The 5,329-nt window shown below is 46.3% G+C and overlaps 1 long non-coding RNA gene across 1 annotated transcript; it reads right to left on the bottom strand.

The window, feature by feature from the left end:
- Positions 1–1,161: 1,161 nt before the first annotated feature.
- LOC133228515 (uncharacterized) lies at positions 1,162–4,426 on the bottom strand. The gene is made up of 2 exons (XR_009730235.1): positions 4,346–4,426; positions 1,162–1,440 (listed from the first exon to the last, which is right to left on the bottom strand). It is a non-coding gene; the product is annotated as an uncharacterized LOC133228515 (long non-coding RNA).
- Positions 4,427–5,329: the final 903 nt, after the last annotated feature.

The raw sequence follows: 5,329 nt of genomic DNA, 5'->3' as shown, positions 1-5,329 counted from the left end.
ATGGGATTGAATCCAGCCAGGAACCAGGGAAGGAAAGAGGGAAATTGCAGCTTGCTTATCTCCTATTGCTGACGATCCTTTAGCTCTACCATCTCCCACCTCCTCCCCCTCCTCCAATCAGCAACTCTTTCTGCCTGTTCTCTTGATGCCAGCCCCTGCCTGTCAGCTGTTGTACTGTACTACCATACTTTTCAAGGTACTGTAGGATTTTTAAAAATTTATTTTTTGTGTTCATTTGTTTTTATGTATTATTTGTGTGAAAAGTACTGTCAACCTATTATAGTACAGTACTATATAGCCAACTGTGTTAATTGGGTACCTAGGATAACTTTGGTGAACTTGTGAATAAATTGGCCTTATGAATGCACCCTCAAAACAGACCTCATTCATGTGTAGGGTTCTTACTGTAATATTATTGTGCATTTGTCTTTGTGGGAAACCTGCTGAGTCACAACTGGAGTTTCAGGCTCCCACCCAAGAAACAGAGAAGAGAGCCCCCAAAGCCAAGACCTTTGCTTTCAGGAAATCAGAAGAGGCGGCTCAGTGAGGGCAGGGTCCTGGTCTGTTTCACTCATTGATGTATCCTACTGCCTAGAACATTGTCTAGCACACAGTAGATGCACAAGACAGCTTTGTTATTTAGTCAAGCTGTAGGTGATTCCAAGGGAGAAGGCAATGACACCCCACTCCAGTACTCTTGCCTGGAAAATCCCATGGATGGAGGAGCCTGGTAGGCTGCAGTCCATGGGGTCGCTAAGAGACACGACTGAGCGACTTCACTTTCACTTTTCACTTTCCTGCATTGGAGAAGGAAATAGCAACCCACTCCAGTGTTCTTGCCTGGAGAATCCCAGGGACGGGGGAGCCTGGTGGGCTGCTGTCTATGGGGTCACACAGAGTTGGACACGACTGAAGTGACTTAGCAGCAGGTGGTTCCAAGAGGTAGTTGTATCAGTTGCATCTTTCTTGCAAATAATGAACACCATCTCTGGTTAGCCATAAGCAGAGACAATACTTACAGCAGTGCCAGAGGGAGACGTGAGAAACCGGTCAGGAATTAGGGCAGTTCCAGGAGTCTAGCTGGTAGAAATTGTTACCAAACCAAACTTGGATCTGCTCACATGCATGCAGAAAAGCCAATCTACTGACAATGGGTTGTGCTGAAGGAAAGTGCAGCATTTATTGTAAAGCTGACAATACAAGGAGAATGGGTGGCTCATGCTCTAAAACCCCAAGCTCTCCAAAGGGTTTCATCAAGGCAGTTTTAAAGGACAGGTGAGGAAGTGGGTGGTGGTCACAGGGTATGTGATCAGTTTGTTCACAATTCTCTGGTTGATGGTGAGGTAAGAGGGTTGTTAACATTATCAGTCTTTAGGTGCCAGTGGGTCTGGGATGATCATCAGGTAGTTAATTTCTTCCATTTGGTGATGGTTTTAGCATCTGTAAAACAACTCAGAGGGTGTGCATCAGATTCTGCTATCTGGGTACTTCAGAAAGGAACTATAGCCGAGGATATGGGGAAGGAGGTCTGTCCTGGGAAGGCCCCACAGGGTCCTGCTCAGTTACAAAGTCAGTGCAAGTTTTCTGCCACTGAAATGGATTGGCTTCAACCATTTGCATTCTTCTTGCTGTCCTGCTCAATATTAAAATTTCTATGCTTGGGAGAGTGTTCTTTACCAAGGTTGGATTATGTGCTCACCTTTTGGCTGATAGTTCAATTGGTAAAGAATCCACCTGCAATGCAGGAGACCCTGGTTTGATTCCTGGGTCAGGAAGATCCCCTGGAGAAGGGATAGGTTACCCACTCCAGTATTCTTGGGCTTCCCTGTGGCTCAGCTGGTAAAGAATCTGCCTGCAATGTGGGAGACCTGGGTTCGATCCCTGGGTTGGGAAGATCCCCTGGAGAAGGGAAAGGCAACCCACTCCAGTATTCTGGCCTGGAGAATTCCATGGACTGTTTAGTCCATGGACATGACTGAGCGACTTTGACTTTGGGCTAGAGTAATGGCTAGAACACATGGAGCCTGGTTAGAAACATACTAGTCCCAGCCTCTCCCTTGCAGCCAAGTGTAGTCAAGTTTGCTCCAATGGAATATGACTCTATAGACATATAGCCACTCACAGGGCCACACTTCTCCAGGCTCCCTTTCCTTTCTGCTGGGTAGACATGGCAAAGACGGGGGCAGCCTTGGAAACCATGCACTGAGAGTGGATGATCTACCCTGCTGGCCTCAGTCCCTAGATGACGGAGGAGTGGATCCTGACTGCTGGCTCTGGATTGTTCTGTGAGAGAGAACTTAACCTTCCATCCTGTTTGAAGTTTGAGACGTGACATCTGGAGTCTCTTTGTTACAACTTATAAAGCTTGCACTTTATTAGAGATGGGGAGGGAAACATCATCCTCTCCAAAGCAATCTGTAAGGTCAGTTTCATCAGAAGCAGGAGAAATGGTCATATGCTCATTGCAATTGTTGCTATTATTGGCATATGATCATGTGCAGAAGCTACATTCAGGACAAGTATTCACAGCTCCTGCGCAGACTAGACTGGTTTGAAATTCCTAACCAGTAAGTACCTCTTTTTTTGCCCCTCAAACCCATGATTTGCCCCCAAGTAAGCAGCGCTTCTCCAGTCATAGAATTGAAATGCCAATCATAAAATTCCTAGTTGAAGGAACTGATGAATTCAATCACAACCCACTGTAAAAAGAAAAGGATTGAGGTTTTGTGCCTGCCATCTTATCTCTGTGGCTGTACCACTAAAGATAGAGACTGATCTCTAACACAGATTAGTTTAGGCCCAGCCTCAACAAGCACTGTTTTGTACTAACAATCCCTAATGAGAAGCCGTCACTAGAGAAGTAAACAACTCGTTAGTCTGGGGAGAGAATGGTCAGCAGAGGCTGGGCTCCTAATTTGTATTTTTATTTTGTGATTTACTTTCAATCAGTCAGCAAGTACATATTGATTGCTGACTATGTGTCCATCACTGCTTTCATTTTGAGTAGAAAAATGTATTGTTTTCAACATGAGTATTGACATTAGTGTTTAATAAAGAAAAGTTATTGGATTTTTTCCCTAGTTAAAATAGACACACACACACTTTAACTCTTGCTGTATTGCCAAGGGTAACTTTCCAATTCCATGTTGAACATCAAATGGAAAATGGATTTAAAATAATTCCATTCCAGAATAAACTTTTTTCTGAAATGTACATATTTCATTTGTAAAGCCTTAGTTTTTTTCTTGTGTTTCCATTTGCTTGTAGCCCATTCCTGGGTCAGTCTCTCTGCCCACACTCAGGCATCACACAAATTTCAGGCCTTTCCTCACTAACTGGGCTGGTTGTTTCACCAGCTCAGAGTTTTCCTCAAAATAGGGAATTGGACTCACCGACTACTCTGTTCACTAAAGTAAGTAAGTGCCCAAGTACTCAGTTCTGCTTAGTCCAGTTCAGATCATCAGTGTCTGACATCTTGTCCAACCCTCAGATTCTATGTAGATGTAGATGGCTCCATTCAATATAGACGGCTACACTGTCTTGCTGGCCCCCCTGGGAGCTAGCTTGTTCTTCTTCCCCCAAAGAAAAGGACAAATTACTCCAGTGCTCCAGCTCCCCACGCTGCTGCTAAGTTGCTTCAGTCGTGTCCGACTCTGTGTGACCCCATAGACAGCAGCCCACCAGGCTCCCCTGTCCCTGGGATTCTCCAGGCAAGAACACTGGAGTGGGTTGCCATTTCCTTCTCCGATGCATGAAAGTGAAAAGTGAAAGTGAAGTTGCTCGGTCATATCCGACTCTTAGCGACCCCATGGACTTCAGCCTACCAGGCTCCTCCGTCCATGGGATTTTCCAGGCAAGAGTACTGGAGTGGGGTGCCATCGCCTTCTCCGCAGCTCCCCATGGAGAGAGGCAATTCTGATCAGAGGGGGAGAGCCGGTCTTCGGCATAGGGAAAACCTTTGAAGGAGCTTTCCTTATGTATAGATATGTGGAGTCCCATCTAGGGAGAGGTCTAGACAAAAATAGTGGGTTTTTGTGTACTATAAAGGAATGGTACTACAGAGGGAGGAGAGTTTGGAGCTATCACAGTCAGAAAAAGTCTAGACCAGAAATGTCTGTGGTGAAAGAACTCTTTCATCTCTCTACTCTCCAACACGGTGGTCACAAGCCACAGTAGCTATTGAACACTTCCAGTTTTATCTAATTTATCAAATTTTATCTAATTTGTTTACATTTAAATAATCACATATGTGGCTGGTGATCACCCTGTTGGACAGCATCCGTCTAGATGGAGAAGTCTTAGCAAATTCAAGTTAAAGTCTTAGAAACAGCCAATGAGCAATCACCTACGGTGAAGATGGCTGAAGATCTCTGGATTTCTGTCCTGTGTTATGATAGTCTCCTGTGCAGGGGTGCCTTGGGGGTGGGGTGGGGCTGGATTATGAGACAACAGAAGAGAAGACAGAAGGTGGGCGTAGCACATGGGAGGGTGAACAAGGAGACTCAGGCTGGCTGCTCTCCCCCCATCCGGCACCTGGTTCTACCTCACTTCTCCAGGCCCCTGATGCTTGCAAGGCACCTGCAACCCGTCACTGCCCTCGGCTTGTCTGTGACCAGGTGGGGCTGGGAAGGGAGCCAGCGCTCTCGGCAGCCCACAGGCAACAGGGACTGGATGAGGAGATCAGAGGCAGAGTTTGATGTGCTTTTTACCCTCAGCCCTAGGACCTGTGCTTCCAGCTAGCCTGGTGCTATCTGAGCATGAAAGAGAGCAGAAGAACGCAAGACGGTTCAGGAGCACTGGCTTTGCTCTGCTGTTTAGTCCTCTCTCAGCACAGATCTTGGGTGGACGCCAGAGGTGAGACTGTGGGCTCCCCTTCCACCCTTGCCAGTGTAGGTGGACAAAATTTGACACCCCAATCACTCTCTTTGGCATGCAGATTATTTTGAGTTGAAAACAACCAAGGCCCCAAAGATTGCTGCCTAAAGAATGTAGATAGAGAATCTGTCCTAGGAAAGAAGCTAGCCTTGTAGGTCACTATAGTATGAACTACAGCAAAGTCTGTTTGTTTAAGCTCCTCTCTGAGTCCTGGTGGGCTGCCATCTATGGGGTCACACAGAGTCAGACAGGACTGAAGCGACTTAGCAGCAGCAGCAGCAGCAGCTGAGTCCCGTTTTCTCTGCAGGGCCCAGCAAGCACTTATGTGCCAAACATTCACTTTTCCATCTCCCAGTCAATTGCCTTCCCTCCCTTGAAAGCCCACAACCACTACCCTAACATCTTCTTTTGTCTTAAGTTGAAGATGGTATTTAAGGTGAAGGTTTTGGCTATT

Source organism: Bos javanicus, chromosome 17 (assembly GCF_032452875.1).
Source record: "Bos javanicus breed banteng chromosome 17, ARS-OSU_banteng_1.0, whole genome shotgun sequence".
NCBI lineage: Eukaryota > Metazoa > Chordata > Mammalia > Artiodactyla > Bovidae > Bos > Bos javanicus.
This window is presented reverse-complemented; position numbering and strand designations above follow the sequence as displayed.